The sequence below is a fragment of the Triturus cristatus genome, chromosome 1_1 (assembly GCF_964204655.1).
Source record: "Triturus cristatus chromosome 1_1, aTriCri1.1, whole genome shotgun sequence".
NCBI classification, from domain to species: Eukaryota; Metazoa; Chordata; class Amphibia; order Caudata; family Salamandridae; genus Triturus; species Triturus cristatus.
Window position 1 is genome coordinate 267,469,810 of NC_140579.1, and position 24,916 is coordinate 267,494,725.

Below are 24,916 nucleotides of genomic sequence, written 5' to 3' on the forward strand. Positions count from 1 at the left end.
CGGTATATAAATTCGAATAAAAATCGGCAAAAATATTTAGGACAGCTCTAGGTGAATCCTGAGTTATACCAAAATGGTCGTTAACCCTAAGAATTTGACTAGTGATGGCCTTTTGTTGCAGACGTTTAGCTAGGACCCTTCCGGCAGCTTCCCCCACCTCATACATTGAGGATCGGAATTGAAAATATTTGGCTGCAATGTCCTCATATAGAGGATCCAGAAAGTTAGCTTTAGCTAAGGCAACCGCTTTCTGACTAATTGTTACATCCTCACCCCGGCGAATATTAGTGCTTAAATCCAACTCAGCCTGTTGAAGTGCTACTACTCTTTTTTTGAGGGATTGTTGCTCGGTTACCCAGCGATAGGATGCAATTCTTTTGGTTTCGCCGCGTAAGGCGGCTTTAAAGGTATCCCAGACTATGCTGACTGGTGAAGTGGGGCTATTAATTTCAAAGAACTCTGGGATCCAAAGCGACATCTGTTCTTGATAAAGTTTGTCCAAAAGAAGCTTCCTATCGAAAGTCCATGATCTAATTTGATTAACAGAGCGATCCCATGAAAAACTAAAAATAATAGGATTATGATCAGATATGGTCCGAGGATTGGTCTGGATCTTAATAGAACCAAGAACTTCAGAGGACATGAAAACAAAATCGATACGGACCAACTTTTGGTGAGGTATTGAATAAAGAGGGAATCTGAGTTCCTGATGTCAGGGGCCCCCCTAAAGTCTCATGTTTGGGGCAATACAAGGAGTGAAGGGTAGTAGCCATTGCGCTACTTACCCTTGGAGTGGGCATAACCCTGTCTCAGAATTCCTATTTCACCAAAATAAAAATGGTGGAAACCTTTTTTCATGGGGCACATCAGTCAGCCCCACCTCAGGGGTGTTCACCACGCCTCATAGCATAGCTAATTTCCTGCCTGTCCTGGAGCCAAATGGGCCTTAGGGTAGGTGGTGCAATCTCCCAGGTCTGGGGTAAGCCAGGGTTGCATATCAAAGGTGGCAAGGACTTTGAAGTCCCAGGCATTAGTATGCTGATTCACTAGCCATCCTTCTAGAGGAGGTGTGAACATCTTCCTCTGGAGCAGGCATTGTTTCTGGTCACAGAAAGCGTTGGTTACAGAAAGTCTGCCACCACAGAAAGGTTTCTGACTCATCTGCAGGGGGGTCAGAAACCTGTCTGTGGTGGCAGCCTGGACAATACCAGCCAGCTAGCACACCAAGAGGCTGGTAGGTGTTCAGGAGTTACATCTAAGGTGCCATCTGGGTGCGAATGTTTGAAATAATCTATTACTGGCACCAGTATGGATTTAGTAGTGTGAGGTGTTTGACACCAAACACCATAGCTTTCAGTGAAGACATCATGTAGCTGGGAAACAGGGTCATATCTGCTCATGCATATATGTCCTCACATGTAATTTAATACACCCTGCCTTTGGGCTGTAAGTTCTGCTGTAGGGGTGACTTATATATATGGCATGCAGTGTCTCTGAGCATGGCACACAGGGTGTGTGCCATGTCATGTTTTCACTTTTGCCTTCACTGCAATGGCCATCTGCATGCGTTTGGTGGTGGGTCCCTTAGGGTGGCACAATGCCTGCTGCAACTCTTCGGGAACGTCTTTAGTACCAATGCTCTAGTTACCAGAGATACCATTTACTAGGGATTTACAGGGGTGCTAAAAGTCTTGACAATTGGGGAACAATTTCACAGTTACTATGTTTTTGGGAAATACCACTGGCACTGGGGACTTGTTTAGCAGAAGCCCAGTGTACTTCGGAAAAAAATTACATCAACTACCAGGCAAAAAGAGTGGGGGTGACCATGTCAAAGAGAGGCACTTTCCTACACAACCACTTCAAATAAAAGAGAATGAGACTAACCTTTCCCAAGTGATCTTCATCTTCTAAGGGGAAAAACCTGAAGAGGCCATCTGCATTGGCATGGTCAGTCCCAGGTCTGTGCTACACTGTAAAGTCCATACCTGTGGGGTTTTCACCTTTCATCTACATCAGCCATCTGAGTGACCAGTGGCCAGTTTGAAAAAGGAAGTGAGTACCAAACAGGTATGGTCTCAACTTCTTCAGGAACCAAACTAGAGCAAAGGCACCACTCTCAATGGAACACCAACACTGCTCTCTTGGGAGTAACCTTCTAGTGAAAGCAACAAGCTCCTCAAGGCCATCATCGTTGGTTTAAGATAGGAAGACTCCTTTCCTATGTTCAGAGGCAGTGGTCTGCAATGTGAACTGCTTAGAATAATCTGAAGCTTTGAGAATGGGTGCTGAACACATGGCTTCCTTCAGAGTGTCAAAAGCCTTTTGACAGCTCACTGACCAGTTTACCTTCTCTGGCATCTTCTTGGAAGTCAATTCTGTGAGGGGTGCCATATTGGCACCATATCCCTTCACAAACATCCTGTAGTACTCATCCAGGCCAATAAATGCCCTGACTTGAGTCTGGGTGGTTGAAGCTACCCAGTCCACAACTGTCTGGCTCTTGGATTGGAAGGATTGAACTTGACCTCCACCTACAGAGTGGCCCAAGTATACAACAGAGCCCTGCCTTATCTGGCACTTGCTTGCCTTGATAGTGAGGCCTGCACTCTGGAGAGTCATAAAGATCTTTCCAAGGTGGACCAGGTGATCCTGCCAAGTGGAGCTATAGACAGCAATATCATCTAGATGTGCTGCACCAAAGGCCTCCAACCCAGCAAGGACTTTGCTCACCAACCTTTGGAAGGGGCATTACTGTGAACTGGCCATATACATTTGGGGTTGAGAATTCTGACTTTACTTTTGCTCCTGCAGTCAGGCCAATATACCAGTACCCTGATATCAAATCAAAAGTACTAAGAAACTTGGCTGCCCCTAGCATGTCAATCAGTTCATAAGCTCTTGAGATAGGGTGTGCATCCATCTTAGTGACAGTATTGAGACCTTTATAGTCCACACAAAACCTCAGCTCTGGTTTACCACCCTTGGAATGAGGCTTGGGGACTAAGACCACTGGGCTAGCCTGGGGAATTTCAGAGTGTCCAATCAGCCCTAACTACAGCATCTTGCTGACTTCAGCTCTGATACTTTTTTTCACTTGGTCAGACTGTCTGTACATGTTGTTTTTGACATGCAGGCTGTCACCAGTGTTCACATCATGGTGTGGAATCTGAAATATAAGCAAGAAATGAATCCACACAAACGGTCCTCAGTCAAGGGTAAGATAACAGCGTTTATTAGAAACCAACAACAGATTAGCGTGCAGCACGGGGGCACCAGCAAAGTCACTGAGTGCCCAAAGAGGTGACGTGCCTGACAGTTTTTATAGGTCTAAACCGCAGAGGATATAGCATCATAACATACGTTGCACAAATTAAGCATAGTTCATTTGACCAATTTAGTAAAGGCCTAGATTGTTGGATACCATTTAAGGTCCGAAAAGTACTGTTGCCGCCTGCGTGACCTAGGTCTGCTTCTGGGACTTTCCACTGTAATGTAAGATATAGGTCTGGTGCTTTTCCAGTTAATAGTTGCAACATAATAGAAAGGACCAGACATATTACAAAATGTGCTATGCTGAAATGTCTGTGTCTACATGAGCATCTTCCCTGTCACGTATTATTCTTGATCGAACCTTGTGTTACAAAAGCTGTGTCTCTGAAGCGAATGGAAAAGTACAGGCATTTTGTGCACTGCTTTTCATGTCAACTTAGCAGGGCCTAGAAGCTTACAGCATTTGGTATCATACAAGAAAGATGGCTTCTACATTGCCCCATCTGATACCAAATCACTATCTTCTAACCCCTCACCTCCCTGCCGGCCATTGATGAACAGTATTTCAATGGTTTTTTTGCAAATATTATTATCAGTGCAGTCACTATTATCCCTGGGACTGGTGCCAATATGGCTCCTAACACTCATGGCCATATTCTGTCCGTTCTTCTTGTACTTGGCATTGTTCCGTTCTTTCACTTGTTTAGTTAATGTCTCTGATAAGACCAGATCAGGTCTCTTCTATTGCATAAATCACGCAATCCAAAATGTCAAGTCAAATGTCTGCTATTTCTTGTGCTGTTGTTTGATGTCCAAAAAGTGGGGAACGAGACGTCTTGCAAGATCAGGTCTCTTAACACACTCAATAGCGGAGTATTTGGCACAGTTAGTTCCAGCACACTATTTAATTTTATTCCAGGACACAATAACCTCATATGAATTATTAGTTGTTACTCTTCTACCCTCACTTGTATAGATCTAAGCCTTCCAGATCTTGTTGCTGGCATTTGTCGTAATTTGGGTCTACTTAGGTAGTTGCATACCCTTAACCAAGTGTTCAATTCAGTTCTTTGATGTTCCAAAGCCTTGTCCTTGATATCTAACTAGCGGGTGATACACCGCTATGTGCCTAATTGTAGCATCACCAGCAACTCTAACTAGCAGGCTCTGCACCTCCTAGGGGTCTATTGGTGCAGACACCAGTCAACCATTTAGAAGAAAACGTTGGTGCCTTGATGGTGTACTGTCAGAGGTTACTAGCACATGACAGTTGGCACTCCCTTGGAAAGTAGCTGGTACAGACGTTTTTGGAGTGATGATACCCAGGACCTGGGTTTGTTGTGCGCAGTACGTTACTGCCTCTCGTGTCTTCCGTCGTCCGTTGGAGGCCTAGCCTTCCTCGAGCAGGTGTCTGCCTCTTACTTCCCGTTGGCCTTGTCTTGCGTGGTGGATCGGAGGTTGTACCTGCGAGGTGCCTCAGATCTCGCTTGTGGTGCTGGTAGAGCTCATTCTCTGCTGTCTGGTGCGTCTGCTTTCTTGGTGGGGGAGCTGTGGATCCAGGATGTCAGCCCTTGGCACTTCACTGCTGTTGCTATGCTGAGGTTGATCTGGTGAGGTCCCTTCCACCTTGGCTGGAAGCAGTACCGTCGGGTGTGGACCTTTACCCAGATCCAATCACCAGGCTGCAGGTCATGTGGCGGTGGAGATGTTGCCTCTGGAAGAGCTTGCAGTACCTGGTGGTGAAGATAACGTAAGGTCTCTGTTAATTTCTTACAGTAACATAAAAGCAGGTAGTCTGTTAATGATAGTGGAGCTGTGGACATATGGCCTGCAATGTTCATGGGGTGGCCAAATACTATTTCCTGGGCTGGGCTTTGTTACCCTATCTGGCGTGCTCCTCATTGTCAGCAGGGCTAGTGGTAGTGCACCTACCCATGAAAGTTCAGTTGATGCACACATTTTTCCAATCTTATTCTTCAACACCCCATTCTTCCTCTCCACCGCGCCCGCTGCGGGGGGGGGATAGGTGTAGTGTAGTTTCTGTGTGACCCCAAGTCCCTTACATATTCCCCCTATGACATGGGAAATGAATGCTGGCCCATTGTCGGAGCTCAGAAGGGCTGGTATTCCAAAGCGTGGGATAAGTTCCTGTAGGAGGCATTTGGCAACCGTATGTGCATCACAGTTCTTTGTTGGGTATGCTTCGGTCCACTTACTGAACATGCACACAATTACCAACACATGTTTGTACTTGTGGGTGGGGGGCATGTCTATGAAGTCCATCTGGAGGCTTTCAAATGGTCTGTGGGGAGGTGGGAAATGACCAGGTGCAGTTGGTGTGCCCTTTCCAGTATTGTATTGTGCGCAAACAGTGCATTGCCTGCAAAGTCTTTCTGCTATTTGGCGGAACTGGGAGTTGTACCAGCATTGGGAAAACAGTCTGATCATGCCATCTCGGCCAACATGTGAGAGATCGTGAAAAAAGGCATGTGATAGAAGGAAGCATTGCTGAGGGCAGGCATACCTTCCCATTGGGCCCTGTCCATAACCCCTCCTTTGTTTGCACACATCCTCCTTTGGCCCATTTCTCTTTTTCATCCTCCCCTACCTTCCTCTGAATATAAATTGGGTCAGAGTGTACTGAGTCACTGTTATCTTTAGTATTCTTCTCGCTGCTTGTTATTTGTACCATTGCTAACTGGCAGCCTGTTAGTGCTATTGTCTTTTCTTCCCCATCAATAAATGCGTTGCCCTTCGATACATATTCCTTTGATGATGTGTGCGCTGCACATTTTATTATAGCCACTGTGGTTGGTCTTAGTAATGCTTGGAGGAGGCCACTGATCAACTGTGCATGTTATATTTGTTGGCCTGTGGGTGTGAGGAATCCCCTCATGGAGAGAGAGGGAAAGAGACAACATTTTGATAAACACAGAAGGTCACTGTCAATGCCAGACCTAATTAGGGGCCGAGTTATGAAATAAAGTGCACCCACGACCTCTCATTAAGTGCAGATATACAACTGTTGTTAATTCACAAGACTTTACAGAAGCAGGACAAGAAATAGTATTCCTAGAAAATATTTGTCAACTGCATTTAAGCATGAGCAAATATGCAGGTGTAGATCTACTCATGCGAAAATCTGAGTGTTTGCAAGCTCACTTTTCCTCCATCCACTTTTAGCCAACCTTGGAAGAAGTATTATGTTTGCCATTTTCAGGAGTAAAAATCCAACCTGTCTCAGCATTCTTACCATTACCTCCATCCTCTGTATGTAGATCTGTGGAACGTGGCAGCATAAGGTAATAGTTAGTATTCAAACCCTACTATGGAAGGAGCCCTGGCATAATCAGAAATGCTATTTTAGAGATCTTATATAATGAAATTGCTGCCATAATGTGTCGCCGCATTGCATGGCACAAAAGGGACAAGTGTTTTTTTGTCACAGGACACATATTCACTAACACCCCTAAAGACTGCACCTGTACATTAAAAGACATAATAAATCTGTACACATTGTATCCTTAAAACATCATAATACGAAGCACAGTTATTCAATGCACACTATCCTTCTGCATTGGCATATACTCATTACTAAAGATCAATAAATAAACAGAATTTTACTACTCTTTGTCCAGTCCTTTGTAGCCCCTGGCGAATGCACTGCTTTCAAAAGCATTTTAGCGCATTCCCCTCACAATATAAATTGTTATATATCCTGCAACTCTGAAGAACCTAGAAATGAAAAACATTAATATACATACACAATATTTCTTTTAGATGCATACATAACATAGTACTTCTCCGTGCTCCATTCAATTAGGCAAAACCCTTTAAGAGAGCAATATACCTAGTGCTATTCTATATGTGCTTGTGAGGATGGTGACGTTATATGTTAGGCTGCCGTCTGTGGAGTGAGAAATGAGGAAAACAAGCCAGCTACCTAACATGACCTAATTGTGTTATCCTGGGCATTTCATCTTCATCTTAGCAACTTACATCTTTCCTAATAATGGGAACCAAGGCCACCCAGATCATTCATCTTTTAGCTCAATAGCTAATATGTTCAAATGCACACTTTGAAAAACCAGCACTTAAAACAGGGACAATACCTATCAATGCACGGAAATAACCTGATAACTGGCAGGAGGGTCCTCTGTTCCCCCTGCTTTTTAATTAAGTAGCCTTTGCGCAATGTAATGGAATCTTTTGTTCTTTAAAATAGCAAATGTCTCCTGTTGTAAATCACTCTGGGAGATGGGGTGGGGGACCTGTGAATAACATCACTCTGGCCCTCACAATGTCAATTGATAAGACACCAAACAGATACGTACGACACACATCTTTTCTCTGACGTTCTTGCATCTGAAAATGTTGCACCAAAACTTATTAAAGTGCATATACACAAAATACCATTTCCCTTCATCAATCTTTAAATGAACTTTAAACTATAAATTGTAACAGTTATTCAATCCTATTTTGTTAATATACATTTAAGCATTTGCATTCCCTTCCATTCTCCGCTGCGAAGAATACATTTCTTTTTTAAGCAGTTCTGTTCATACCCACAGAAAACTGTTGTAGTGTGTGGTTTAGTCTTGGCGCAATGCCCAGAATCTGTGGCCAGCCCACGATCCGTTATTTCAAAGCCAGTCCAAAAGAGTTTTCTTTAACCCCTTAATGTATCATATAATAAAAGGCCGTGCTGGCCATTTCTCAGTAACTATTGCTTTATTTTTTTCTCACTCTTTCTACTCTATAAAATTATCAGGCGTTCCCTTCCACCTATTTGTCTCCCTTCCTGTCTCATTAGTTCTATGTACCCTCTCTTTGTTCTACACGTAATTTCAGAAATACGTTGGTAAAGGACATGAGATCTGCTCTGGACCATGAGACATGTACAAATGCCACTTTATTCTCCTTTTCCCCAGGTGGAGTGGGCACATTTCACAGGGGCATTATCAGTGTGGTGCGTTGTGGGCACTTGGAAAGAAATCAGGGAACGTAAATTTGACAACATCGCAACTATAATATGGAGAGAGAGAGGCTGTTCCCGTACTCTGTGTTTGTCTTAGGGCCATGGCTTCTCATTTTTCTTTCTGCAGAACTTGGAAGGCGCATAGGCTGCGTCCTGTCCCATTGTCATAAGAGAAGCAGTATTTGAAACATCCTGTCGACAGTTCTATTTCGTTAACTTCCCCATTTATGAGTTTGTGCACGAGAAATTTGCAAAAGGTCTGCTCATCATGGGACAGCTCAGTGGGTTGTGCCCCTGTGGTAGAGAATACCACTGCATAAATATCTGTTTAGCACGCACAATGTATCCTTTCTAAAAACACATTTACTTTGCACTGGTAAGGGTAAACACACTTCAGTGCGCCCCCCTCTTCGTCACAGAGGAGAAGCGTGCTCACTCATGTACATTAATCTAACTGAAGGGATGTGTCTATTTCTATCAACCCCTTATGGATGATAGAGTGGGCCTGCCCAAAATTTGTTGTGCAAGCTCAGGGTCCAAGAGCTCTGTTGCTAGAGTATTACAAAACAAACCCTATAATTAATCAAAGACCGCATATCAAAAATAAAAGCACTTCAAATAAATGCACACAATACAATAACAGCGCTTCAAATGAATGCATATAATGCAATACCAACACTCCCCTTGTTGTGAGTAGGTGGACACCTATTCACATCTGGAGACCACCCTTGATATCCAGCAGGAGGCAGTGCACCAGAACCGGCTGATCTCCGGCAACAACTTCCCCAAAACTAGTCCCACACCGGAATCTTCCATTCCCTTTAGTTTCAACATCTGTCTCAAATATAACAATTTTTTTATGTCTTCCGTTCCCTGACACGGGAACTGTAAGTCCGGTCTTCTAGCTGTCATGTCATGCCATTTGTGTACAAACAATATGGAGTGGAGTCCTTGGCTTAGGGCCATATTGTACGCCGGGGAGTCTTTCGGGGGGGGGGGGCGGCTGACTGCTATCTAATTTATTTTTACCGAGTGTGTTTCCCATTGTGAGAGGTGAGTGTGCAGTGCGTCACGTGCAGAACAATCACAGGAGTTTTACCCGTAAACCCAACTGAGATCTGGGTAGATACAGTGTAAATGCAACAATATCTCAGCAGGATATATTGAAATTATTTAAACTGGTATGTACAAGACATTACAAACAGCAAACAAAAGAGAGGAGGCTTAAAGTTGTTCTTTCCAAGCGCCCGTAGGCGTCATGTATTTAGAAGATCAATGAATATATACAATAGTAGTTACAGCACTACAGGGTATAATTACCCAGGCGACCCTAGTGTAGAATGTGTACAAAGTGCTCATGCTGGTGAAGTAACGGCGCAAGTGACAACGTGAGAACAAACCACAGCAAGCGGCGCAGAAGAATATGCAATATGTACAAGTTAAAAGGTTCATACAACAATTTACTCAATCGTATAATTGGTATTTTTCATTATTTTAATGAACCAGGTGGGCATGCGCTTAAGGCGTTTGAGCTGGTGGACAGTGGTCGACGGCGTTTCGATCCTCTCAATTTAGGATCATCTTCAGGACCTGGGTCGCCTATTTGTCGAGTGCTCTGTGAATGAAAATTATGTGTCAGAGCGGCCAAAAAATAGGAGGGAAAAAGGAGGGAGGGGAAAGAAAGGGGGGGAAGGGGGGTAGTAGAAAAGGGAAATGGGGGGGGGAAGGAAGGGGGGGGGGAAACAAGGAGAGGGTAGGACAGAGAATTAATAAAGGCCTACCTTGCGCGTATAGAATGGGCGCTGGCGGGAAAAACCGGATGTTGCTGGGGGCGATTTGAGCAGCAGAGAGGGATCAGTAGTTGGAGGGATTCCCCTTGGTAGTCTGTGGAAAGCCATAAGGGGGATTAAACCCAGAGGTGAGGAGAAAAGGAAGAGAGGGCGGAAAAGGAATAATGCGACTCACCGATGTGTTAATGAATGCAGGGTCGTAGCAGGGAGAAACAACTTGTACGGGGGTTCAGGAGGGCAGGACACCGCCTGAAGAAAAAACGGGGGAAGTGAGGTTAACAAAAAACCTAGTCCGGGACTGAAAACGGGAAAACACATGACCGAGTGCGGGGCTTACCCGATAATTGAAGAGCGGGAGTCTGGAATAAATCCGGGGCCAGGAATCAATCAAACGGCAGCGAGAGGAGCCACAGACGTGTGCTAGCCTTGGTCGATCGGTGACTGTGGTTCTGGCCGCGTAGCCAACTATAAGAAGGAGGGGCTGGCGGACGGGGAAGCCGTCTATTGGAAGCTAGGGGCGAGGGGAGGGGCGGGAGTCAACGAGGCCGTTGCTAGGGACGCTAGGTAACAGGAGGAGGAAGGGAAGGAAAGGGAAGAGTTGTACGAGGCTGCGGGAAAACAAGGAAGGGGAAACAAAGGGGGGGGAAGGTGAAGGCGTGAATGAATTAAGGCAGAGGAGGCGGGGAACAAAAAGGGGGGGAAAAGGAGAGGTGGGGGAAAAAGGGAAAAAAAGGGGGAAGGACCCGAAAGGGGCAGATGCCGCGGATGAAAACCAGGAGGACCTGGGTCAGGGAACATACAGTCAGTTGGACCATGATAACATATAAATTGTACATACGACACAATTGTTATAAACCAAGTTTAACAATCTGGATGAGTGATATGGCATAAAATTAGGTGTAGGGGCTGGCAAGGAACAAGGGTAAGAATACATCATGACAAGACAAGAGTACAGAAGGACAAAAATTGTCAAAGACCTCAGGTGGTGTAATGGATAGTACTATTCCACTCATCGATCGTGTTCAAGCCCTGGTGCACAGAATTGCAACGAGTCATCCATTTGCATTCACTCTTGTTAAGGAGAGCTTGAAGATTTCCACCTCTGGGGGGAAGGCGAGGTTGGTCAATTATCTGCCATTTTATGTCGAGAACATCATGATTCTTTTCCAGGAAGTGTGTTACCAGTGGGGCTGTGGTAGTCCTGCAGTTTATTCTGCTTTTGTGCTGAATGATTCTTTGTTTAATCATCTGTGTCGTTTGTCCAATGTAGATGAGATGGCATGGACATTCAATGGCATAAATCACATTCTGTGAACGACAATTGGTGAACGTGTTCAGGATATGTGACTGGTTATTGAATCTAAATTCCTTGGTGTTGATTGTTAGTTCACATACGCTGCACGATTGGCATTTGTAGTGGCCCAATATAGGAGGTAACCCCAACTGGCGGTGATGGTATTTGGTGTAGTCGATTTGTTGGGCCAAGTGATGGCATGGACCAAGTGATTAGATAAATTGTTGCCGCGTTTGTACGAGAAAAGGGGCGGTTCTTGGAAAGATTTATTCGTACGCAGGAGTGTCCAATTACGTGCAAGCGCTAAACAGGGACAGGGCAGACACACCGGACAGATGGGTGGGGGCCTCGCGCTGTGTACTGGACAGACACCACCACAGTGGGTTGACAAACGTGATCATGCACTTCTCAGCCACTCTCCAGCCGACATGATAGCATAGGGAGCCGTTCGTCAAGCAAACAGACAGGTCAGTTAATTCAAGTTCACCCAAGCGGTCATCAGTGAGAAGGAGAGATAGTTCTGGGTGCTTATTACTGGCGTCCCATGAACAGAAGGAAAGGGGACAGAATAGTGTCGGAAGGAAGATTAGTAATACCGCCTCCTTGCAATCTTCCGTTACCCCATAATCGGGCGGAAGGGCGGCTAGGCGGAATTGGAGTCTTTCAGGCAATCCACTAAATAGTGCAGGTTGGTGAACTCTACATTCAAAGCAGGCAAACACATGAAACAAAACACATCCCTGCGCGCAGCGCTGTCAAAGAGGCTGTGCACTAAGAGTATGTGTATTGCCCTTACGCTAATCCCAAAATAGTTACGGGGGGACTTTTATTACATCAAGAGGTCTCAGGGACAGGAAGCAGAGGGTCACTTGCCCTGTATATTATTATTGAACGATGGCGTACAAGACAATTGATATGGGGCAGTCAGACAGATTAGCAGCGTCAAATGTTAGTGGTGTTAGCGTCACAATACCCAAAGAAGAGATAACATCATACAGAGACTGGTAAAGCTCTGGAACCCTAACCAAACCTTGCCACTATATATAAGAGGCCTATGTAGTACACAATAAAAATGCAAGGAATTCCCATAGCAACAAACAAGTCAGCAACCACGAATAAATCAACAACAGCGAACAGGTTAACTACAACAAATAGGTCAACTGATACTCCCCCCCCCTGTGCCTAGAAAATTCCCTAGGCACAGCTGGAGACCGCCTCAGGCGTCCAGTAGGAGGCAGCGCCCCACTGGGTACCCGGGTCCAGAGGCGCTGAGGTGAGGCAACTTGGCCCAGACCTGAGTACAGGGACCTGGAGAACTGGCGCCCTAAGAAACCGTTGCAACCAAAAGAGAGGCAGTCCAGGGACCGCCACTCCCACGATATCGTACCTGTACCAAGCAGGATGCGCGCTGTCAGGGGTGCAAAACCGCCACCACCTGAACCTGGGGAGCCAAACTGCCACAACTCTAAAACGAGGGGCTACCTGCTACCACCCAAAACCTGGGGAGCGAAACTGCTATAACTCTAAAACGAGGAGCTACCTGCTACCACCCAAACTGGAGTACATAACTCCCAAAGGAAACTTACCGGCATCTGTTGAGTCTGGCAAAGCGTACCGACCTCTGTTCCAGTCAACGGGAAAAATCCGTGAAGGTCCTCCACCCCCATCGGCCGGGGACTCTCTGCTAGCAGGACAGGGGTAGCAGTAGGTCGCCCTCCCTGATACGCCGTCAGCCAGGTGCTGCCAGGCACCAGGGAGTCACTGCGTGCTGGGAACCTGCAGAAGGGCGCTGTCACCGGCCAGGTGGGGAAGGCATCAGGACCAGAAACTGAATTGGAGAGCAAAATGGCACATGTAAATTATTCTGGCAGAGAGAGGTAGCAATGTCAGAAATCAAGAGCGACGCACGGGGGCCAGAAGAGAAGGCCCGTCGGCAGCCTCTAGCGAGGTGCAGACACTAAACAGGAGCGCAGTCTTCATGCGAATGATGACATACTGCAACATAAATCACGAGGGCCACAAAAAGAACACAGAAGAAAGTGATAAGTATAGGCGTAATGATAGCCATTTGTGTATCCCATAAGTAGGTGAAACAGACCTCAGAGATGCCGCCAGGGCACAAGCAAACAACCCTTGACATGAGAGAGAGAAAAGGGGAAGGAAAGAAAAGGAAGCAGGGGGCCAGAGGCAAAGCAAAGTCAACTTACGGGCAGACAGTCCCCCAGCGTTCCAAGGGAGGCGGAGGAGAGAGGAAGACAAATTGAAAGGTCCTCGAACCTCAGGTCTCCGAACCCTGATGGAAGCTGGAGTCCAGGCCGTCCGTCCGTGAAATCGCCAGTGATCTGGAAGCTGCATTCTCCACCAAATGTGGAATCTGAAATATAACCAAGAAATGAATCCACACAAACGGTCCTCAGTCAAGGGTAAGATAACAGCGTTTATTAGAAACCAACAACAGATTAGCGTGCAGCACGGGGGCACCAGCAAAGTCACTGAGTGCCCAAAGAGGTGACGTGCCTGACAGTTTTTATAGGTCTAAACCGCAGAGGATATAGCATCATAACATACGTTGCACAAATTAAGCATAGTTCATTTGACCAATTTAGTAAAGGCCTAGATTGTTGGATACCATTTAAGGTCCGAAAAGTACTGTTGCCGCCTGCGTGACCTAGGTCTGCTTCTGGGACTTTCCACTGTAATGTAAGATATAGGTCTGGTCCAGTTAATAGTTGCAACATAATAGAAAGGACCAGACATATTACAAAATGTGCTATGCTGAAATGTCTGTGTCTACATGAGCATCTTCCCTGTCACGTATTATTGTTGATCGAACCTTGTGTTACAAAAGCTGTGTCTCTGAAGCGAATGGAAAAGTACAGGCATTTTGTGCACTGCTTTTCATGTCAACTTAGCAGGGCCTAGAAGCTTACAGCATTTGGTATCATACAAGAAAGATGGCTTCTACATTGCCCCATCTGAAACCAAATCACTATCTTCTAACCCCTCACCTCCCTGCCGGCCATTGATGAACAGTATTTCAATGGTTTTTTTGCAAATATTATTATCAGTGCAGTCACTATTATCCCTGGGACTGGTGTCAATATGGCTCCTAACACTCATGGCCATATTCTGTCTCTGAAGCGAATGGAAAAGTACAGGCATTTCGTGCACTGCTTTTCATGTCAAATTAGCAGGGCCTAGAAGCTTACAGCATTTGGTATCATACAAGAAAGATGGCTTCTACAATGGGTACACCAGCTAGTCTAACATGGGATGAGGAAAAAGAGCCCAGTATATTGCGTCATTATTTGCCTTCAGTCAGCTTGCTGTTGGGCAGAGAGAGTGTCTGAAAAGACAACTCAACTGACCCATCTTGTGGGAGAGGAGGTTCACTCTCTTCTTCCTGATCCTCATCAGTGACCATCAGCATGGCCACATCAACCCTACTGTGGAAAGGTTTTAGGTGGTTCACATGAATAGCCCTGTGAGGGCTCCTGCTAGAGCTTAGGTCAACTAGGTGGGTGGCCTCACCTTCCCTCTAAAGGATAGGGAAGGGACCACTCCATTTGTCCTGGAGTGCCCTGAGAGGCACCGGCTCCAGTACCCATACCTTATGCCCTGATTGGAACTCCACCAGTGGAGGCTTTTGGTCGTAACAGAGCTTCTTTAGCTCTTGGCTAGCCTCAAGGTTTTTGGATACTTTTTCCATATACTAAGCCATCTTTGAATGTAGGCTAGGTACATAGCCCATAATGTCCTGATAAGGCTCTTTGAAAGCTTTCTCCTAGCCTTCCCTCACAAGACTTAGTGGCCCCCTTACAGGATGACCAAACAGAAGATCAAAGGGACTAAATCCCACTCCCTTCTGTGTCACTTCTCTGTAGGCAAAAGCAAGCATGGAAAAGAACATCATATCTCCATCTGAGTTTTTTAGGGAGTCTCATGGTCATGCCTTTCATAGTCTTGTTAAATCTCTCAACTAGACCATTGGTTTGTGGATGGTATGGGGTGGCAATCTTGTATGTCACCTCACAGTCAGCCCACATGGCTTTTAGGCAGCCAGACTTGAAGTGTTTATTTCTGTCTGCCACCACCTCCTTAGGAAGGAAAACATCATTTACTACGCAGGCAAAACATTGCGTAACGTTAACAACGATACACTTACCATGTAAACGTCTTTACCACGCGAATGCCTTCCACGAACGTGAACGACTTTGCAATGCAAGCTGCGAGAGCCAGGCACAGGCACGTACGTACTTCAACAAGTCCTTTTTCGCTTTTTACGATCGTCGTAGATGCGTTTTCACATTTGTTTCTGAGGTTGGTGGAAGTCAAGGGTGCTGGTGGAAGGCGTGGGGAAGACGGGTAGGAAACGTTTCTTTTTTATAAGCAATGTTTTATTCATTTAAAAGAAACTGTTAAGCACACAACATGAAAATGCATTTTATCATTAAAGTATATATATTTTTGCAAATCACATACAACAAAGTCTTGCTTTGTTCAGCACATGAGACTGATTATGCAGCATTTGTCAACTCGAGTTGTCCGGTGCTAGGAAATATTTTTCTAATTGCATTGGCAGTTTTTGTTTATACTAACACAATGGTGAGCCTTCCTTGCCAGAGGTTAAACACATTATATGCAGGATGCAGAGACATTTCTCTTTTTGCTAAAAACGTGTTCCAGACACACTTGTATACATTTTTTAAATTTGATAGATTTAACAACAGTGATGGCATGTTTTGTGTGTGTGTGTGTGGGGGGGGGTTCATGATGTACATGAGTATTTTTAACGAGGGTTAAAAATAGAATCAATGTTAATAATTGGGCATTGGTGTTTAATAAAATATTAAGATCGTACTATGGTTAATGTGAGAAGTTGGCCTGATGTATCATGTCACTAGTTCTAGTGTACACCTTATATCAGTCCAAACAACCCTTATGGTGATTGGTTGTAAAGTCAACCTTATAGACCAGCTATCCTAGTGGTAGCATGGACAAGAGCAGTCTTAGGCTAAACTCTGAATGGCATGTGAAGCCAGCTTTGATAACATATATAATCCCTTGAATACCAAATGAAAGGACACCACAACATATATATATATAACATAAAGTGTATTTATTCTAGTCAAACCCTCAGCACTCTTTATGAGATTAGAGGTAAGTACAACACAGTCTTATTTAAGCATACATTAAGTCACACAGGTAAGTAATACAGTTAGGCCCTAGGGGCCACGCAAACCATATACTAAGTAAGTGGTATAAGGACCACTGTCACGGAAATAGGATATGCCTAGGCCTAGGGAATCGCTGGGGCTACACTACACTAGCAACAGTTAGGAAGTGGGAGGCCCACGGGATTCAGGTGCAGAGTGGAAACACTCACGCGTAATGCGTAAAAGTCGATAGAAATAGTACTTGTTCGAAATTAACAGTTTAAGGACACTTCTGAAGCAGCTAGAGAGTTGAGACTGGGAAACTAGACCCTAGGATAGTCACTACCCTTGTGAGCACCAAAGTACCCAAGTTACCTAGCCCACAGGCTGCGGGTGCATAGGTGTGAACTTGCGTCGGGTTTCGTCGTGGACTTCTATGGATGCCTGAAGGAAAGATGCTGACAGGCAGTCAGTGAAGAGTGTCCGGTGGATCCCAAGGCTGGGATCAAGAAGAGAGGAGACCTGCAAGCAGAAGGGACAGAGTCAAGGTCACTAGCCAGTGACCAGGTGGAACCAGGAAGGAACCAGGCGATGTCGTGAAGGTTGCAGGTGAAGGTGAAGCTTGTCGCTGCAGCCACGAGGACCAGGGAACGTCGAGGACGGCCAGGACCAGGAGGCAAGCTGTCCCACGAAGGCTCTTGCTGTCGGCAGCATCGAAGCTGGACTAGGACTCACCAAGCCTTGGCAAGCGGAACCCACGAAGAACGGAGGACTTGCTTCTGGTGCAGACCAGGAAGGTCTGGGGTGCTTCTCTTTTGCAAGGAAGCGGGAGCCAGTCTGGAGGAGCCAAACCAGCGGTGAAGATTTCTGGATGCGTCGTCACAAAGGCCACTAGCCAACGGGCAAGCAACCGGACAGACGCGGCAAGCAGGAAAATGCAGAAGGGCCCCACGCAGGACTCGTGGAGTGTGGGGGGCTGATCTTCGGTGCAGATGGTGCTTGGGGTTGGGGCTTCTCAATCCCCGGTGCACAACTTCGAGGATGCCTCAGAAGCTGCGCTGGAAGATACTAGCCACTTTTCCCAGGTAGCCGGTCCCACATCTCTCGTCGCCGCCACGGATCTCAGCTCGGCTGTGGATGTGGATCAGGGTCGGAGAAGTCTGGAAGTCAAGGCTCTGGTCGGGCTCTGCAGTCGGTCCCTCGTAGAACTTCAGCAAAGCAAAGGGTAGTCTCTTGATGGTGCCTGTTTGCACAGGGTAGCCACTCCTTGGCCACAAGGGAGATTCTTCAGTCTTCTTCTTTCGTCGAATGTCGAAGGTCCAGAGTTTCTGTTCAAGTTGCAGGTTCAGGATAATCTAATCTCCTGGGGCCCAGCTACCACTCTTATACTAATCTGGGGGGCTGGGTTACCTGCTAGGTCACGCCTTATGGGTGGGACCTGGGAGGGGGGTGGTTACACCCCCTTCCCTTTGTCCAGTTTCGCACCAGGTCTGGGGCTGGAGTGCCCCAGCACCGGTTTGAACTGGACTATGCATGGGACACCTTGTGTGTCCCAGGCATGTCTCATTCCTTTCAGCCCTCCCTGCCCCAATACACTAAAGTCTGTCTGGGGAGGTGCTAGCACCTCCCCAAGCAGGAAACCTATTGTCCAAGCCTCCCTTGCCGGGATCACTCCCAGCAGCAGGAGGTCAGACTTGTGTCTGTGGCAGCAGCATCCATTTTGTGATGCTGAGGCTTTGGTTAGAGTTAAACAGCAAAGTAGGATTTTAACATGTCTCTCCCTCTAGAAGGGAGGAATAATATCCTCATCACCAGAAATGGTATGGGGGTATTATTCCAAAGTGTTAGACACCTTACACGACATGTTTTGATACAGTCAAACCATAGTTACCATAACCGTTTAAGATTATAAGGCACTTTAAGAGTATATGGTAGGCTATATCATAGAACAGCTATAAGGACATGGTTCCGAAAGCTGCAGACAGGCTCAGCTCATGCTAGAGCACCATCTCACATGTTACCAAGCACTCTGCCTCCAGGATTGTTAAGGCCTGCCATAGGAGTGACTGATAGGTACACATGTGTCTATATATAAGGGTAGATATAGGCATACTATATCTAAGCAAGGGGTGATTACACAACCTTGCCCCAGCTGAGTGATCAGCCAGTTGTGTCTGATTGGAAGGCCAGACCAGGGGTGGCATAATACATGCTGCAGCCCCTGGGAGGCCTAGGGTACACCTATGCCCTGGGTACCTAGGGTACACTGTACAGGGTCCAATAAGGTGATCCTTACCAATTGGGAATGTACCTAGGGTACATGGAGTCCATTTTAAAGAGAGAGCAGACAGCCTGAGACCCTGAATGGCAGGATCTCAGGCCAACTAAGTCGAAAAACCAGCTAGACACTAGGCAAAAAGTCGGGGGTAACCATAGTCAGATATCCACCTTCCTACAGTTAAGGCGCCATTTTATTAGGATGAAGTACTTTTTGGATGAAATACATGATTATTTTTAAGCGGGATGTTTAGGATGTAAGGGTATTGGTTGGGGTATTGGTGTAATACCCTGATATTTTTCTGGGGAAAAAAATCCCAGAGTATTAAATTAGAGGAGTCATTGCGTTATTTTTGCAAATATTAACAATTATCTACAAGAATATAAAATGCTAACCTTTAGGAGTGGGATGTTCGGGATGTAGGGGTTTTGTGCGGGGTAGTGTTTTAATACCCAGGTATTTTTTCTGGGGGGAAAAATACCCGAGTATTACATTTTAAGTGTCATTCCATTATTTTTGCAAACATGAACAATACTTTTCAAGAAAATAGTACGTCATCCTTCAGGAGCTGGATGCTTGGGGTATATGGGTATTGGGTGGGGTAGTGTTTTAATACCCAGGTATTTCCTTCTGGGGAAAAAAACCCTGAGTATTAAATTTTAAGTGTAACTTCATTATTTTTGCAATCATGATCAATACTTTTCAAGAAAATACTACGCCATCCTTTAGGAGCGGGATGCTTGGAATATAGGGGTATTGGGTGGGGTGGTGTTTTAATACTCAGGTATTTTTTCTGGGGGGAAAAATACCTGACTATTACATTTTAAGTGTTATTCCATTATTTTTGCAAACATGAACAAAACTTTTCAAAAAAATAGTATGTCATCTTTTAGGAGTGTGATGCTTTGGATATAGGGGTATTGGGTGGGGTAGTGTTTTAATACCCAGGTATTTCTTCCTGGAAAAGAAATATTAGAGTTTAATAAAAAAATATTTTACAAACATATTACTAAATAAAAAAGCTCACTACATTTGTTAAAAAACTGGGCATTTTAAAGCAAATTAGAACGTAGGCAACAATGGACCAAAAAATATCAAATGAGAATACAAATAAAAACACCCAGTTTACAGTGAAAAGATTTATTTATTGAGTAAATATGATTTTTTGTGATCTTTCCAAAAAAGGTTTCTGTTCATTTTTAAAGAAGCACAACAAATAATTTATAGCAAACTTCAATACATTTTTTCAGAGTTTAAAAAAAAAAAATCCCACAATTTGGCAATACGTTTAATGGATAAAAGAATCCATTTCCAATTTATGTAAACGTCATAGACGGACGCTGTTTTTCGGGTGTTTCGGTAGTTGGTGGTGCGTTTCAGACTGCAATGGGTTGAAGACGGGGTGCAGTTAGGTTATGAACTTTATTTTCTTTAAATTACAACGTGTGGTAGGTACATTTACTGTAAGGGAAAGATGTGGGAGATATGTTCATATACTGTGGAGAGTATGTTTTACATTTTCAAATAACAACACTTTGATCCCCATGCAGGTTGCCATAACACCCACGCTTATGGACGATTTGTTTTTTGGCTACAGTACTGTTTTTAACAGATATCTTTGAAGAACACAGACACCTTCATTAAATCATATCCTGTGTTACACTGCAAACTTAGAAAATTCAAAATCTGAAAATTTGTAAACAGTGTATCGGATTAAAAGCACTGAACCACAATAGATGTGCCATAAGTTCTTAAAAATTTAACAGGTTAGCAAGACTGCAACAGTTTAATTTATCTGGAATTATGAAATAAAAAAAAACCAATTAATTCTTATCGAAGTGGTGAAAACAGGCAATTAATCCACACAGTGATAGTGTTAGCTATAACTGAATAATCTACTTATTATAATACTAATTGTGTACTGTTATATATTAAAAATAACCAACCTGCATAATACGAATTACACATGGGGAATTTGCTATTGCTTGGCAAAATAACTCAAATAATTAAAATACGTACGCATATTAACAGTAGTACATATGATAGTTAGATATCGCATGCTTTATGTTGCTTTGTGATGTATGCACCTTCCTGGAGGACCGTAAAGGTGAATATACTGCTTTAAATGTCGCTATATGCTAGGAAAATACCAATACGTAAAGGGATTAGTGAGGGTATAACATTAGCAGCATAATTTCTTGGTATTAATTATTCTTTTGTGTTTGTTTTGCTTACGTTGACATCATGGCCTCTCAAAAGATGGCGGCAGAGTACGGATTCAGAAGTGGCCTCCATCTCGTGATGCGCGAAGCCTAGTGCGCAGAATCGGATGATACCGTGAATTCCCTAACGACCTCTGTACATGCCGTTCCTGTCAAGGATAGGTTATTGGTGACCTGCCAAAGACCCCAGAAGACCAGAACTGTTTTAAATGAACAATGAATGTTTTAGAAACATTGCAACATTCGGAATTTGGTCATAGCCGAAGAACTCATCAGCAAAATCCCTGTGAACCCGGACTATACAGAATCGGACGATTTCTCCTGACCAATCACCTCCTTTCTCCGCCCAAAAATGTTTCATGTCATCCCAAAATGTATTATAAAAAGAGTAGTAGAATAGGGAGGAGTTACCGCTATTCTTTCCAGATGACGGATGTTGGCACAACTTTTTGTCCATTGATGATCCTTGGGACTATAACGTGCTGAGCAAAGGACTTTGGACTTTGAGATCTGGCCTGTTCTCTGGACAATTTAACAACAAAATTCGGTTATGCGGAAGCCAATGAAATAGAGAAAACCCAGATAGTCAGAATAGGAAAATATGATGTTCTGCGATTTGATTAATTGAACTAGAAATTCTAAATTTGAAGAGACAAATGCTAATTTAATGAAATTTTAGATGCACAAATATTGATTAACAGAAATTATGAGTTTGTGGTTCTTCGTTAAAGAGAATAGAGGATTCTGAGTCTTAAATGTGTTTTAGCTGGTTGTAAATCACCATCAACCAATCCAACTATTTGGTCCGATCGACCAAGTGGGCGGAGTGCCTTGCTGTTTAGGATTAGGAATCTATAGGTGACGAATGTTAATGTATATGATGTAAGATAACTTTTCTTTCCCTATAGGTTATAAGGTACTCCCATCCACATGTCCAGCGCACCATTCACCCTCCTGTGTGCAGACCTGTGAAAGAGAAACGTATGAGTGTTGGTGTTATGGGCCCCACCAATGAATGCGTGTGTGAATAGGTTAGTGTGATGGTGGGTCTGCGACGCAGGGAGGATAGTTGTGCTCTCACTTTTTCACCGAGTTGTTGTTTGCGCTGGATCAGTTTTAATGGTAGCAAGAGGATTGTTTTATTGCATTGGTTTGGTGATTATTGCTTGTAAAATTGCTTATTGATTATTGACTGTGGATAAGTATTGGTTTACGTATTAACCCTCTATGTTGAGTCGCGTTGCGTTCCATGTTGTTTGATGACTTCTGGGATGTAGGAAGTCGGAAGTTTGTAACGATTCCGTAGTAGAGCAGAGGTAAGCGCTGCTCTCGGGAAAGACGGAATTGTTGTTATTGCCCTGTAGGTACAGGGGAAAAACGTGTGACAATTGAAGTTGCACGACGCATTGTCTGGGTTCGATTGGTAACATCGTCGTGTGTTGCCGTTAGGAACATTTTCTGTTTGAGAGAAATGTATGGTAGCGAAAGGTCATCTGTGAAATTTTGGTCTAAAGGACCAGGAGTCCAAAAGGCACTCTGATTACGCTTATCACTGAAAAGGTAATAGGTGTTCCCTGAGCTTGTTAGAAGGATAAAGTAGAGGGAAGTGCAATTTTATTAACGAGTGTAATAATTCTGTAGTAGGGCAGAGGTAAGCGCTGCTCTCTGGAAATACAGGATTCTGTGTGACTGAACTACATTTCCGTATGAATGCACGCCGGTAGAGGTATTTTACCTTTAATATTTTGGCAGTCTACTTGGCACCCCACATACCTACCTGCTCCCTGCTGACGAGAGGCAATTACCTCGAAACACGTGTCCAGGGATGGCATTATAGTGACACACTCGTGGCATAGGCGTACTCACCGTTGCTACTACATTATCCAGAGTTCTATGGGGCTATTTGCGGGTATGAGGAGCAGTGTGCGACCTACGTTGTTAATGTATTTAAGCTCCCTCGAGTGATTTGGGCTGACGAGCCTTGGTTCCGCACCTGCGCGCCGGTAGAGGTATTTTACCTTTAATATTTTGGCAGTCTACTTGGCACCCCACATACCTACCTGCTCCCTGCTGACGAGAGGCAATTACCTCGAAACACGTGTCCAGGGATGGCATTATAGTGACACACTCGTGGCATAGGCGTACTCACCGTTGCTACTACATTATCCAGAGTTCTATGGGGCTATTTGCGGGTATGAGGAGCAGTGTGCGACCTACGTTGTTAATGTATTTAAGCTCCCTCGAGTGATTTGGGCTGACGAGCCTTGGTTCCGCACCTGCGCGCCGGTAGAGGTATTTTACCTTTAATATTTTGGCAGTCTACTTGGCACCCCACATACCTACCTGCTCCCTGCTGACGAGAGGCAATTACCTCGAAACACGTGTCCAGGGATGGCATTATAGTGACACACTCGTGGCATAGGCGTACTCACCGTTGCTACTACATTATCCAGAGTTCTATGGGGCTATTTGCGGGTATGAGGAGCAGTGTGCGACCTACGTTGTTAATGTATTTAAGCTCCCTCGAGTGATTTGGGCTGACGAGCCTTGGTTCCGCACCTGCGCGCCGGTAGAGGTATTTTACCTTTAATATTTTGGCAGTCTACTTGGCACCCCACATACCTACCTGCTCCCTGCTGACGAGAGGCAATTACCTCGAAACACGTGTCCAGGGATGGCATTATAGTGACACACTCGTGGCATAGGCGTACTCACCGTTGCTACTACATTATCCAGAGTTCTATGGGGCTATTTGCGGGTATGAGGAGCAGTGTGCGACCTACGTTGTTAATGTATTTAAGCTCCCTCGAGTGATTTGGGCTGACGAGCCTTTGTTCCGCACCTGCGCGCCGGTAGAGGTATTTTACCTTTAATATTTTGGCAGTCTACTTGGCACCCCACATACCTACCTGCTCCCTGCTGACGAGAGGCAATTACCTCGAAACACGTGTCCAGGGATGGCATTATAGTGACACACTCGTGGCATAGGCGTACTCACCGTTGCTACTACATTATCCAGAGTTCTATGGGGCTATTTGCGGGTATGAGGAGCAGTGTGCGACCTACGTTGTTAATGTATTTAAGCTCCCTCGAGTGATTTGGGCTGACGAGCCTTGGTTCCGCACCTGCGCGCCGGTAGAGGTATTTTACCTTTAATATTTTGGCAGTCTACTTGGCACCCCACATACCTACCTGCTCCCTGCTGACGAGAGGCAATTACCTCGAAACACGTGTCCAGGGATGGCATTATAGTGACACACTCGTGGCATAGGCGTACTCACCGTTGCTACTACATTATCCAGAGTTCTATGGGGCTATTTGCGGGTATGAGGAGCAGTGTGCGACCTACGTTGTTAATGTATTTAAGCTCCCTCGAGTGATTTGGGCTGACGAGCCTTGGTTCCGCACCTGCGCGCCGGTAGAGGTATTTTACCTTTAATATTTTGGCAGTCTACTTGGCACCCCACATACCTACCTGCTCCCTGCTGACGAGAGGCAATTACCTCGAAACACGTGTCCAGGGATGGCATTATAGTGACACACTCGTGGCATAGGCGTACTCACCGTTGCTACTACATTATCCAGAGTTCTATGGGGCTATTTGCGGGTATGAGGAGCAGTGTGCGACCTACGTTGTTAATGTATTTAAGCTCCCTTGAGTGATTTGGGCTGACGAGCCTTGGTTCCGCACCTGCGCGCCGGTAGAGGTATTTTACCTTTAATATTTTGGCAGTCTACTTGGCACCCCACATACCTACCTGCTCCCTGCTGACGAGAGGCAATTACCTCGAAACACGTGTCCAGGGATGGCATTATAGTGACACACTCGTGGCATAGGCGTACTCACCGTTGCTACTACATTATCCAGAGTTCTATGGGGCTATTTGCGGGTATGAGGAGCAGTGTGCGACCTACGTTGTTAATG